Source organism: Scylla paramamosain, chromosome 26 (genome assembly GCF_035594125.1).
Source record: "Scylla paramamosain isolate STU-SP2022 chromosome 26, ASM3559412v1, whole genome shotgun sequence".
NCBI lineage: Eukaryota > Metazoa > Arthropoda > Malacostraca > Decapoda > Portunidae > Scylla > Scylla paramamosain.
The window spans coordinates 7370001-7383914 of NC_087176.1; the positions used below are offsets into that span (position 1 = coordinate 7370001).

At 42.8% G+C, this 13914-nt stretch overlaps 2 protein-coding genes across 3 annotated transcripts in view; one reads left to right on the plus strand and one right to left on the minus strand.

Annotated features, from left to right (window-relative positions):
* The window catches only part of LOC135113664 (uncharacterized), an 85706-nt gene that overhangs the window by 37272 nt on the left and 34520 nt on the right, over positions 1 to 13914 (minus strand). The window contains exons 1-2 of one of the 2 annotated variants that reach the window (XM_064029108.1): positions 8678 to 8795; positions 4660 to 4975 (exon numbers count right to left, since the gene is read on the minus strand). The gene's annotated coding sequence lies outside the window, so the exon portion shown is untranslated. Of the gene's footprint in view, positions 1 to 4659; positions 4976 to 8677; positions 8796 to 13914 lie in introns of those variants that run through there. The other variant, XM_064029109.1, reaches the window with a different exon arrangement.
* The window catches only part of LOC135113671 (acetylgalactosaminyl-O-glycosyl-glycoprotein beta-1,3-N-acetylglucosaminyltransferase-like), a 48988-nt gene that overhangs the window by 19763 nt on the left and 15311 nt on the right, over positions 1 to 13914 (plus strand). The gene's annotated exons all lie outside the window — the stretch shown is intronic.

Consider the following 13914-nt stretch of genomic DNA (forward strand, 5'->3'; position numbering starts at 1 on the left):
CTTGTGTTCTTACGAGTCAATAGGAAGCTTAAAAGAAACGCTAGACAGATTTATAGATAGGGATGATAAACACAAACAGGAAGGCATGTTTTATACAGAGACTGCCATGTGTAGACCTGATGGCTGCCTGCGTCAACCCTTGTGTTCTTATGGTCGAGGGAGGGACTGAAGCGCGAGTCATGGTCCACCTCTCACTGCATGAAGAGTCTCACCACAATTATGGATTAGAAGTGAAGGTGAAGATTGGAGAAAATCAAGGTGCTGTCTTGAAACATGGATTCAATTCACCGTCATTACTACTACCACCACCACTACTGCCATCACCCTCATCACCGCTGACCCTGCCACCACCACTATCATCGCTACCACTATATGTGTTCTCTCTCTCTCTCTCTCTCTCTCTCTCTCTCTCTCTCTCTCTCTCTCTCTCTCTCTCTCTCTCTCTTTCCATACAACCCTTCATTCTAGTACCACACTTAAACATTACCATACACTCAACCCTCTCACCACCTCACTACACCATACCACCACCACCACCACCATTACCACACCACACCACCACAACACTGGTATCCCAATCCTCACCCCTGTCACCACATCCTCATCCTGTCTATCACAACATCACCACAGCTCTATACCATCACCACCACCACATCCCTGTCCTCACCACCACCACCACCACTTGCACCACTGCGGTTGTCGTGTGGAGCGCCTATCACGCCCTTAAGTTGAAACCTTTTCCTATCTCAGCACGACTATATTCAAAGGCCACAGAGATGGTTAGCCAGGTTCTCAAGAGTGTTTCTTCTGTTAATAACGTATAAATCTTGTTAATCTGTCTGTAAAATCGTAAAAACAGCCTTAAAAAATCCGTATAACTTCAACTACAGCTTGAAAAGAATGTTTCCTGTTAATAATGAAGAAATCTTGTTAATTTGTGCATAGAAACATTAAAACACCCTTAAAAATCGTGTCATTTCAAGGATAGCCTTTGTAATGTAGTGGAGGTGCGGAGCAGAAGTGTTTCAGAATGAGGGCCTCAGAGTGAGGGGACGGAGAGAGAACAGGATAGTAGTGGCGGCGGCGGCAGTGGTGGTGGTGGTGGTTAGGAAGATGAGGAGTGACATGCATGTTAAATCACCACAATATACACAAATAACATACCTGCCCATCACTTCACTACGCAACTCTCCACTCTAACACAACTTAACATTTCCCACAATAAGCCACTGCATTTTACTGACAGCATGCAAAAAACTTCCTAAAAACTCAATACTGTTTTTAAGTGGCGACTCACCTGCCACACCTTCCCTCAAACCTGATCATACTGTATGCGGTGAGTCTCACTGTAAGAATCCTGAAGACGTAAGAGGAGGAGAAAGAGAGGAAGATTTGAGAGGATGTTTATGGATGCAGTAAAAGACGCAAGCTTGTAGTGGGCGTGTGACTAGGGTGGCGTGATGTACGAGTCTCCTCCAGTTGCTTCTGTCCCTTGCATCTTCCTCTGTGACTCCCATCCTTCGAAGTTCTATCAACATTCCATCCCTCCCTCTTTTAACCTCTCATCTTCTCAGGCTGTCTAAATGAACACAGGCCACAGGAGAGGGCAGACGCACGGGCTTATGTTAGGAGACGCCGAGGTGCATGAAACAGACCTCTAACAAATGGCAATAGGAAAAATAAGAACGTACAAATGACAGTGGGAAAAATAAAAGGAACGTAGAAATGGTAATAGAAAAATAAGAAGAAAGTATAAATGGCTGTAGGAATATGAGAACGTACAAAGGGCAAAAGGAAAAATAAGAAGGACGAACAAACGACAGTAGGAAAAATAAGAAGAACGTGTTAGCTCTAAAAGGAAGCTTACTCAGGAGTTGTAAAGAGAGGTAATATTTAAGACTTATCGTATCAGTTCCCCTCCTCAGCTAAACTGGTCTCTGGTGCCTCGAGTTCTCTCTCTCTCTCTCTCTCTCTCTCTCTCTCTCTCTCTCTCTCTCTCTTTTTTGTTGGATTGAAAGCAACTGATGTTTTGTGGCTAGTAAGAGGAGAAAATGAGGATAGAAAATGATGATAGAGGTTGGAGGACAGCTGCTTGAGAGAGAGAGAGAGAGAGAGAGAGAGAGAGAGAGAGAGAGAGAGAGAGAGAGAGAGAGAGAGAGAGAGAGAGAGAGAGAGAGAGAGAGAGAGAGAGAGAGAGAGAGAGAGAGAGAGAGAGAGGAGCAGAAGGTACACAACTCAAGAATATTTAGACAAGACTCCTACTTCTGTCCGTGTTTAGAGACGCTCGATTCTCTCACCAGGACTGTTTTCAAAGGCCACAGAGATGATTAGCCAAGTTGTCATGGGTATTTTTGCCAGTGGTTGAGAAGATGCATTGTTAAACTATCAGTAAAATAAACAAAACACTCTTGAAAGCCCCAATAACTTCCACTGCAGCCTGTTAATTAAGCTATTACTGGAATCATGAAGACACCATTGAGAAGATGCATTGTTAAACTATCAGTAAAATAAACAAAACACCCTTGAAAACACCAATAACTTCCACTGCAGACTGTTAAACTACCACTGGAATCTTGAAAACACCCTGGAAAACAAAGAAACGAAAATAAAAACAACAGGAAGAAGAGATGAATTAACTGTAAAGATAAATGAGAGGAAAGAAAAAGGAAAAAAAAAGAGTGAAGTAAAATAAGAGGAAAAAAATGAATGAAGGAAAAAAAGGAGAGAAGAAAAAAAAAGAACGAGAGGAGGAAAATATTAAAGCGAAAAAAATAGGAAAAGTAAATGAATGAACACGAAAAAAAAGAAAATGAATGAATGAAAACCAAAAATAGACAAAAAACATCCCTCCCCCTCCCCCTTAAAAAAAATAAAATAAATAAAACAATAAACGAGAACTAGAAGCGTCCGAAGAATTAGGTAAGGTTGTTTAGCGGCTCTGTGAAGGCCGCAGCAACTAACGGAACACAGGTGGTAGCGGTGGTGATGGTGGTGGTGGTGGTGGTGGTGGTGATGCTACAACTACTACTGTTTCCCCCTCCGTCTTCTCTTCCTCCTCCTTCTTCTTCTCCTCTATTGATTTATTCTTCTTCCTTTTTCTATCTCCTCATTTTTCTCTTATCTTCGTCTTCATCCTCCTCCTTCTTTTTCTTCTTCTCCTTCTTCTTTTTCTTCTTCTTCTCTATTGATTTGTTGTTCTTCCTGTCTCTATCTCCTCATTCTTCTTCCTCCTCCTTCTCGTCCTCATTTTCCTTCTTCTTCCCTGATTCGGCCTTCTCATTCTCCTCCACCTCTTCCTCCTCCTTTCTGCTGTTATTTATTCTTCCTGTTCCTCTTCTCCTTGCTTCCTTTCATCTATTCTCCTTCTCTTCATATTCTTTTTCTTTTTCCTTTTTTTTTTTACATATTATTTCTTCCTCATCCTTTTTTTTTTTTTTTTTTTATGTAGGAAGGACACTGACCAAGGGTAACAAAAATTCAATAAAAAAAAAAATGCCCACTGAAATGCCAGTCCCATAAAAGGGTCCAAAGCGGTAGTCAAAAATTGAAGGATAAGTGTCTTGAAACCTCCCTCTTGAAGGAATTCAAGTCATAGGAAGGTGGAAATACAGAAGCAGGCAGGGAGTTCCAGAGTTTACCAGAGAAAGGGATGAATGATTGAGAATACTGGTTAGCTTTTGCGTTAAAGAGGTGGACAGAATAGGGGTGAGAGAAAGAAGAAAGTCTTGTGCAGCGAGGCCGCGGGAGGAGGGGAGGCATGCAGTTAGCAAGATCAGAAGAGCAGTTAGCATGAAAATAGCGGTAGAAGACAGCTAGAGATGCAACATTGCGGCGGTGAGAGAGAGGATGAAGACAGTCAGTTAGAAGAGAGGAGTTGATGAGACGAAAAGCTTTTGATTCCACCCTCTTCCCATCACTTCATTCCTTCCTCCATTCTCCTCCTCTACTACCACCTCCTCCTTTCCCTATCTCTTCCTATTGCTATTCTCTCTTCTCCTTAGTTTATTCCTTCCACCCTCTTCCACCTCCTCCACCAGCATCACTACCACTACAGCCAGGTGCACCCCGCGTCACTCAAGCAGCATTCCTGACCCGCACCACGCCAAAGACTTCCCTTCCGGCACGAGAACTGCGTATGCTGTTGACATTTAGAGCTCCCAGCCATCCGTCAGGCCGCCACCCGTCGCTTAGTCTCCGATTACGGACCCTATTCTGAAACACTTCTGCGCCTCATCTCCACAACTTTCAAAAGGTTGTAGTTGAAGTGGCACGGGTTCTCAAGGGTTTTCTTTACGGTTCTAGTTTTATATTGGCAAGATTTCTTTGTTATTAACTTATTAACAGGAGAAATGCTTGTTAGATGCTGGCTAGTCATCTCTGTGGCCTTGAAAAACAGTCGTGGTGAGAGAGCAAAGCGTTTCAGAATACGGGTTTATAATAACTGACACGGGTTTTTAAGTGTGTTTTTACATTATCAACAGGAAAAAAAAATACTCTTGAGAACCCGGCTAGTCATTTCTATGGCCTTAGAAAACAGTAATGGTGAGAGAACCAAGCGTTTCAGAATACCGGCCAAAAAAAAACAAGCGCTGTGATAGGCGCGGGTACAGCCAGGCAGCCCTACCGGTTCAACCAGTTACACGGAACTTTGTAACTAACCTGGCGGTAGTTCGGCTCTTCAAGGTTGTCACACTAGTTCAGGTGATTGCCGAAGGACACAGGGACACGGGGACACGGTAACGCTGCCACTGACTGATGCTCTTTGTCTCTTGTACTGTGTCATCAAGTGTGTGGCAGGAACCCAAGCAGGTGAGGACCCGGGAACACTGGGACACGAGAACATCCGTCAATGGCAGTGTTACCGTGTTCCTTGTGTTCACGTGTCCTCACCTGCCAGAGTTATTGCCACGGACTTGATGATACAGTGAAGTGGAAACTGTGGGGAGGACGTGGCCTTGCTGTAGTGTCCGTGACGCTGAGGAGGGAAAGAAAACAATGGTTAGTTTTTTATATACTGAGGAAGATCGGGGGGGGCGACATTTTAAAATCGTGCATAATTATTGCTGTCAAGGCATTTAAATATACAAGGAAATGAAGAAAAAAAAAAGAATAATGCTGATGATGATATTGGTAAGAATAAGAATAATAATGATAATGATGATGGTAATAATAATAATAATAATAATAATAATAATAATAATAATAATAATAATAATAATAATAATAATAATAACAATAATAATAATGAGGATAATAAAAATATGAATAAGAAAAGAAGAAAAAAATAAGAATAGCAACAATAACAACTGCTACTACTACTACTACTACTACTACTACTAACTACTACTACTACTACCACCACCGTAACCGCAACAAAACACACACACACACACACACACACACACACACACACACACACGATAAAAAAAAACAGACATATAGACAGAAAGCTAGATAGGAAGACAAGGTACTGGAGTAACTGACGAGTGTGAAAGAAGCTACATCAGAAAATCGGGCGCCTTCCATAGTGTGTTCTCGCTCCGTCCAGCCTCATTAACACCACTTAGCAGCATTCCACCACCCGGCGCGTGACACTTAAGGTAATCAGGTGCTGTGAGGCAGATAGGAGCGCTACCACTGTGCGTCTCTGCCAGGGGCCAATAGATGTTTCAGCCTTCTTTTATCTGCGAGTTGTAACGGGTTCTAGTGGAGGTTGTTTGGGTTTTCAAGGGTGTTTAAAGGGTTTTAGTACTACAGTGAAGGTTATTAAGATTTTCAAGGGTGACAGTGATAGTTTAAGAGGCTCTAGTGGAAGTTGTTGGATCTTTAAGGGTGTTCTCGTGGTTCCAGTGAAATAAAGACAGAGAGAAAGATAGAAAGAGATAGACAGCTAGACAAACAGGCAGGCAGGTAGGATGGCAGGCAGACATTATTCATACTTTTACACTTTAAATATCATACACACACACACACACACACACACACACACACGCAGCGGTTCATTAAGAGTGAAGCGAACCGATGAAGAACCGTGAGGTTGAATGTGTGTGTGTGTGTGTGTGTGTGTGTGTGTGTGTGTGTGTGTGTGTGTGTTTATTTATATGTCTGTTTGTCTGTCTATCTGTGTCTCTGTTTGTTTCTTTTATCTGTTTTTCTGTCTGTCTATCTATTCGTCTGTTTGTCTGTCTGTTTGTCTGTGTTTTTGTTTATTTATTTATTATCTTTTTATTAATTCCTTTCTCTCTCTCTCTCTCTCTCTCTCTCTCTCTCTCTCTCTCTCTCTCTCTCTCTCTCTCTCTCTCTCTCTCCGGAAACCCACAACCAATAAATAGATAATTTAAAGGAAAAAAGCCACGACTGTAGATGATGAACAATGGAACAATGGAGGAGGAGGAGGAGGAGGAGGAGGAGGAGGAGGAGGAGGAGGAGGAGGAGGAGGAGGAGGAGGAGGAGGAGGAGGAGGAGGAGGAGGAGGAGGAGGAGGAGGAAGAAGAAGAAGAAGAAGAAGAAGAAGAAGAAGAAGAAGAAGAAGAAGAAGAAGAAGAAGAAGAAGAAGAAGAAGAAGAAGAAGAAGAAGAAGAGAAAGGCCCAAAGCCCCGCCACCATCACCATCACCACCACCACCACCACCACCACCCCCCTGCCAATGTCCTTACCGCGCCTCCGGACACGCCACGGGCAAGGCAGGGAGGGTAACCACACCCTCCCTACCCGTCACCCAACGCCGGAGGTCAGTGGCGAGGACAGACGGGGGCGCGGTGGGCGTGGGCGAGGAGAAAGAAGGAAACACGCAAGCTTGGGTACAAAAGGTCGGTAGGGTGGGCAAGATATGGGCAGAATGTATAGAGCTAACAGACTGGGTATGGGTGTGCGGGAGACTTACCAGATGGAAATGGGTGTAGAAGGTAACATGCTGGAATTGGGTTGTCATGGCGGGGGGGACGAGTGGGCCGAGTAGACAGAGGTGGGCGAGACAGAACATAACATTGGCAGTAATCAAAGAGATGCAATAATTTTCCATTTCTTCCATTACTGACAAGGGTGGACAGAATGAGGCAGGCATATATTAGTACCACAACACGTATATTCAAGTGGAGGTCAACCCAGTAACTCGTCAACTTAGCCTTAATAAAAACGTACTATGACTTTAATACTGAGAAGGCTGGACAGAATCTGGCAGGAATATTAGTAGTACAACACGTGTGGGTTTGGGGACAAGGCTGGAGCGGCGAGACTGGGATGTTGTGGTGGTGTGGTGGTGTGAAAAGAGACGAGGAGTATGTGGGAGTGGGAGTGCTGGAGATGGATCTTCCTGGCATGAGAAAGAGAGGAAGACCTGAGAGGGTTCATGGATGTGGTGAAGGAAGAGTTGCTTGTAATGGGTGTGACTGAAGAAGGCGCAGAAGGCATAATGCGCTGGAGAGGGTTGATGCGTTGTGGTGACCCTGACGGAAGCGGCCTATGGAAACTTATGGCTGATAAACTAAAAGGTCAGCCTGACATTTTAGTAACCAGAGTACATTGCATAACAAAGGAAAGCACTTTTAACACAAAAATCTTTATACTTGCAAGGAAATAAGAAGTGATAAGATTTTCACTCTTACGAACACGGCTGAGAGGGAGAACAAAACTTACGAACACGGGTGAGAGGGAGAACAAAGCTTACGAACACGGGTCAGAGAGAGAACAAAGCTTACGAACACGGATGAGAGAGAGAACAAAGCTTACGAACACGGATGAGAGAGAGAAGAAAGCTTACGAACACGGGTGAGAGAGAGAAGAAAGCTTACGAATACGGCTGAGAGAGAAAACGAAACTTACGAACACTGATGAGAGAGAGAGAGAGAGAGAGAGAGAGAGAGAGAGAGAGAGAGAGAGAGAGAGAGAGAGAGAGAGAGAGAGAGAGAGAGAGAGAGAGAGAGAGAGAGAGAGAGAGAGAGAGAGAGAACGAAACTTATGAACAAGGGGAAATTCAGAGCAGCTTCCAAGAACCATTAAGGACACTGTGACCATGGCTTGCTGTCTCATAGGAAATGGCTACACGCGCCCTTCACGGCAAGACGAACAGTAACATGAGTCATTTCGTGACCCAGAGAGATGTGAGGCAAATGTGGGCGGTGACTCGAGGCTCAGAAAAATCTCAGAGTTTAGGAAAGGTACACAAACGTCTTTTGTTTGAGTGCTGTAAAGAGTGGCGTGGTAAATTCTGGGTGATGAGAGAGAGAGAGAGAGAGAGAGAGAGAGAGAGAGAGAGAGAGAGAGAGAGAGAGAGAGAGAGAGAGAGAGAGAGAGAGAGAGAGAGAGAGAGAGAGAGAGAGAGAGAGAGAGAGAGAGAGAGAGAGAGAGACTGACACTGCTATGAAAACTCCCTTGAAGCCTGTTAAACTACCATTAGAATCATGAAAACACCCTTGAAAATCCCAGTAATTTTCACTAGAGGCCGTTAAACTATCACTGTCATCATAAAAACACCCTTGAAAACCCCAGTAATTTCCACTAGAGGGTGTTAAACTATTACTGTTATCATAAAAAAAAAACACCCTTGAAAACCCCAGTAACTTCCACTAGAGCCTGTTAAACTACCACTGGAGTCACGAAAACACCCTTGTAATCCCCAGTAACTTCCACGGTAACCTGTTAAAACTAGACGAGATATGACGTTGAAACTCTTACAAACCCGGACCATGAAGAGGATACGGAACAAATAACTGGTGGCTTGTTCAATTACCGGCCACTTCCTGCCTCTCCGTACAACACAACTTGGAAGTCACTCAAGGGGAAACCAACCTTCCGTCCTGGAATCAAAGGGAACAAAGTCAATGTTTGTCGAAACGAAGGGAAAAAAAAAGTTCTGGAGACGAAGGGGAAAAATAAAGAGAAAGTTATTGATAGTCCTTGAAGCGAAGTGAGGAAGACACAAATCCTGGAAGCAAAATGGGAAAGACAAGTTCTGGAAAAAACATACAAACAAACAAACAAACAAAAAACAAAGACAAATCTATGGAAAAAGACGAATTCTGGAAACAAAAAAAAAAAAAAAAAAATTCTGGAAGCAAAGAGAGAAAACAAAGACAATTTCTGTAATGAAAGACATTCTGGGGACGAAGCGAAGTCAGACAGTTCCAGGAAACGAAGTGAGAACGAAACAAAAAGAAAACAAAGAATTTCTGGAAAGTCTATAAAAAAAAAATACAATAAAATGATAAAACATTCCAGTCACATTCTGAAAAAAAAATATGAAAAAAAAAAAGATTCTGGAAACAAAATAAAAAGAAAAATAGGAAAACAAATCCCAGACAAACGCAAGCTAGGAAAGATCAATCATTCCAGCAACAAAGTGAAAACAAAGACACATTCTGGAAAACAAACTGAAAAACACAATTTCTGAAAACGAATTGAAAACAAAAAGCAACCCCCGTAAGTTTCCAGCGCCACGAAAAAGTCATTAAAAAGTGAAGTATTGTGACGCGCGCCTTGCTCTCGTGTCACGCCGCGTCTTGTGCAATGCCTTGAAACTCTCGTCTTCATCAGCAAGGCAAGGGTCCGCAGTCTTCCATCCTTTTCACTCTCAGAACTGTTTCCAAAGGCCACGGAGGTTACCAGTCTTCCTCTCATATTTCTGCCCTTCACGTCTCCTGTCTTCAATCTCTTTATGTCCATGTCAGTATTTCTTCTCTTCCTTCTTCCTTCCTTCCTTCCTTCCTTCACCCACTCGTCCTCCTCCTTTTCTTCTTTTTTCCTCTCCTTCATCCACTCCTCTTCGTTTTCTCTTTCTCTTTTATGCTTTGTTAATTCTTTCACTGCTAGTCGTTTTTTGTCGATGTTCAGGGCGGTGTAGAAAAGTGTTTCAATAACGAAACCTTGTTGAATTTCCAGAGTATTATGATAAAAACACCTTTGAAAACTCCAGTGACTTCCTCTAGGGTCTCATAAAGTCGAGATGTTGAATTATCATTAAAATCACACACACACACACACACACACACACACACACACACACACACACACACACACACACACAAAAAAAAAAAAAATCGAAAATCTCAATAACTTCCACTAGACACTGTTAAACTGTTACTGTAATCATGAAAACAGACTTGAAAACCCAAATAACTTCTACTAGAGTCTGCTAAACTCATTGAAAAACTTTATAACATTCTTAAAATTTCTCAGAACGTTTGGGAAGAGAAAAATAATCTTGAAGACACCCACTTATTTTCGCTGCAGCCACGAAAACACCCTCGGGAAAAAAAAAGAATAAATAAATAAATAAACTTAGAAAAATAAAATAAAACACGAAAACATCCTTAAAAGCCCCAAAACACTTGAAAAACACGAAAACAATCTGAAAACAGCCTTAAAGCCCTAAAACATTTAAAAACACCGTCAAAAACCCTAAAACATTTGAAAAACACGAACATCACCCTTGAAAATGCCATAAAAAAACACTTAATTTGAAAAACACGAATATTACCCTTGAAAACGCCCTTAAAAACCCTAAAACATTTGAAAAACACGAACATCACCCTTGAAAACGCCCTTAAAAACCCTAAAACATTTGAAAAACACACGAAAACACCTTTAAACCACCCAGTATTTCCCACTACACCCAAACCAACTCAGGAACGTTAAAGAAAACAACCCGGGCACTGAAACATTTAATAATTCTATCCTGGAGTCTTTGTCAGTGTTTTCCCATGAGTGGAGTTACCTCTTCCCTCCCCGCCCTCCCGCCCGCCCTTGGCCCCTGACCACCGCAGCACCGCCCACTCATTACCGCGCCCACATCAGCCCATTTCTTTGACGTGCTGAGGCGGCAGGTGCATCCGGCTATTACGCCTTCCTGTGCTGTGTCTGTCTGCCTACCTGTCTGCCTGTCTGTCTGTCCCTTTCTCCCTCTCCCTCTCTCCTTTTTCTGTCTATCTCTATTGTCTATCTTTATCCTTCTGTCTTTCGTGTTTTCTATGTCTTCTTTGTCCTGCCTCATTTTCCCTCTTCTTTATCATTCCTTTCTCTCTTCCTCCTCCTCTTTCTCCTTGTTCTGTCCCCGTTTCTCTGTTTCTTTCTTTCTTTCTGTCTCGTCTTGTCTTGCCATCTCTCTCTCTCTCTCTCTCTCTCTCTCTCTCTCTCTCTCTCTCTCTCTCTCTCTCTCTCTCTCTCTCTCTCTCTCTTTCTCCTGTCTATAACTTCTGTTCTCTCATTCTATCTCCTGTCATGTCTGTCCGTCTGCCCTACGTAACATGTCTCTTCTCTTTATTTTCTCCTCCTCCTCCTTCTCCTCTTCCTGTCTTTATCTTTCTATCTCTGTCCTGTCCTCCTTGTCTCTTTTTTCATCTATCCTTCTGTTCATATGTTCTGTTCTATCTCTTCGTCTCCTTTCTTTAATTTCTCTCTTTCCTCTTCGTCTCCAGTATATCTTCTTCTCTTCCTTTTTTTCCCTTCTCCTTTACCCACGTGTCATTCTTCTTTCCCTTCTTCATTCATGGTTCTTTCTTATCTCTCTCCTTCTTCATTCTTCTTCCTCTTCTCCTCCTTCATCTTTCCCTCCTTCCTTCTTCTTCTTCAATCATGCTTCCTCCACCTCCTTTCTCCTTCTTTGTCCTTGTCTTTTCTTCCTTTCTTCCTCCTCCTTCCTTTCTCCTCCTTCACCTATGTCTTCTTCTTCCTCTTCCTCCTCCCTTTCTCCTTCACTCTTTCTTCTTCATCACACCTTTTCCTTCTCCCTCTTCCTCCTCCTCCTACTCCTCTACACGTCACCTCTTCCTCCCTCCCTCGTCCTCCTCCTCCTCCTCCTCCTCCTCCTCCTCCTCCTCCTCCTCCCAATCCCATAACCACCCAACCCCTTCCCCCAGATCACCCCTATCCACCCCGTCACCCACGCCACGCCCTAAGGAGGTTCCCGCGCCCTTCAACACACCTGCCTCGCCTTCAGGGTCTCCGTCACTCCCTTAATGGTTAGGTAGAATGACAAAGGATATCCCAACAGCAACTGATCTGTAGACCCTTGCATGGAGGAGGTCGAGAGAGGAGGAGGAGGAGGAGGAGGAGGAGGAGGAGGAGGAGGAGGAGGAGGAGGAGGAGGAGGAGGAGGAGGAGGAGTGTGGCGGTTGAGAAGAGCTTGATTGAGTGAGAGGAAGGGAGGGAGAGGAGGGAGAGAAGAGAGACGGGGAGGGAAGGACGGAATGAGTAATAAGAGGGAAGGAGAGAGAGAGGGAGGGAGAGACGGAGGGAGGGAGGGAGGGAAGAAGCGATGGAGAAAAGAAGGGAGGAAGAAAAGGAAGTTATGGAAAGATTAATTGATAGATTCTGAGATAACCAATAAAGGAGAGAGAGAGAGAGAGAGAGAGAGAGAGAGAGAGAGAGAGAGAGAGAGAGAGAGAGAGAGAGAGAGAGAGAGAGAGAGAGAACAGGTTTTCTTAATTATGACCAAACAGAAACGAAACAGGTGCGGTGAAAGAGTACAGGTGAACAAACAGGTGACGCTGGCCAGTTAACACCGCGCCAGAAGGTGAACAACGGAAACGAACAGAGAACAGAGAGAACAATAAACAACAGTGAACAAAACGGAAAAATGAACAATAAAAATAAAAAAAAAAAAAACAGAAAACAGCAGAACGAAAAAATAATCACGATGAAACAAACGTGACTGAACAAGAAGCGGAACAAATAAACAGAACAAAGAGAACAGATCATAACAGAACAATAAAATGAATAAATAAGAGAATGATAAACAGGACAGTAATCGTGACCAACAAGCACAACAATGAAGATAACAACATGACGAACACAACAACAACAACAACAACAAGCAGGACAGAACGATGATAAAAAGCTGGAGAATAAAATAAAGAACAGGGGAATAGACAGAACAAGGAGAATATGAATAAACAGTAAACAAAACAGAACGAAAAAGAAGTAAAAGAACAAATTGAACTAGAGAACACAAAAAAGATAATGATAAACAATAAACGCAAAAAAAAAAACAAGAAATAAAACAACGAGAACAAAACAAACAAAAAACAAACAAACAGAAGAAACAACAGAACAAGAACAGAAAACGTAATGGCAAAGCAACAGACACAACAGAAAAGAACAAAACAAACATAAAAAAAAAAAAACACCACAACTCGCTCTCCTGAATGTGGAAGACAGTTCGTACATTGAAACCTTGTAACACACACACACACACACACACACACACACACACACACACACACACACACACACACACACACACACACACACACACACACATCAATATTCGTCAGAAGTCTTAATGTTTGTTCACTGTTCGCTAGTGTGTGTTCGCTTGTAATAATAATAATAATAATAATAATAATAATAACAATAATAATAATAATAATGATATACAATATTCGGTTTATTAATCTTGCAAATTATAATTCACATGTTACATACTTATACTCGTATACTAACAAACATACACACTAAGTATACATTTAACCCTAAAGAAGCATCTCACAATTTGATACCAAGGTCAACCGAGACTGTAGGCCCGGGATGGTCAGCCTCCCCCCGTGTTTATTTTTCTATTCCTAGTTTGTTTCTCCCAGCAGCGGGTCACAACTTTCGACTTACACCAGGTACCTACTCACGGCCAGGTGAACACAGGGGCTACACTGCAAGGAGCGCCGCGCAAATACTTCTGACCTGACCGGGGATTCGAACCCTGTGCCTCCCGTGTGTGTGTGTGTGTGTGATTTTTACTTATAAAACAACACATTTTATGGTGAATTTAAGAGAAAGAGAATGAGAGAAGGAGCAGAAAGGAGAGAAAACGAAAGACGGAAGAGGGAGAAGAGATGAGAAGCAGAATTACCGAGGAAAGAGAGAGAAAGAGAGAGGGAAGAAGAAAGAAGGAAGAAAGGACAACAATAATCGAGAAGGAAGAGA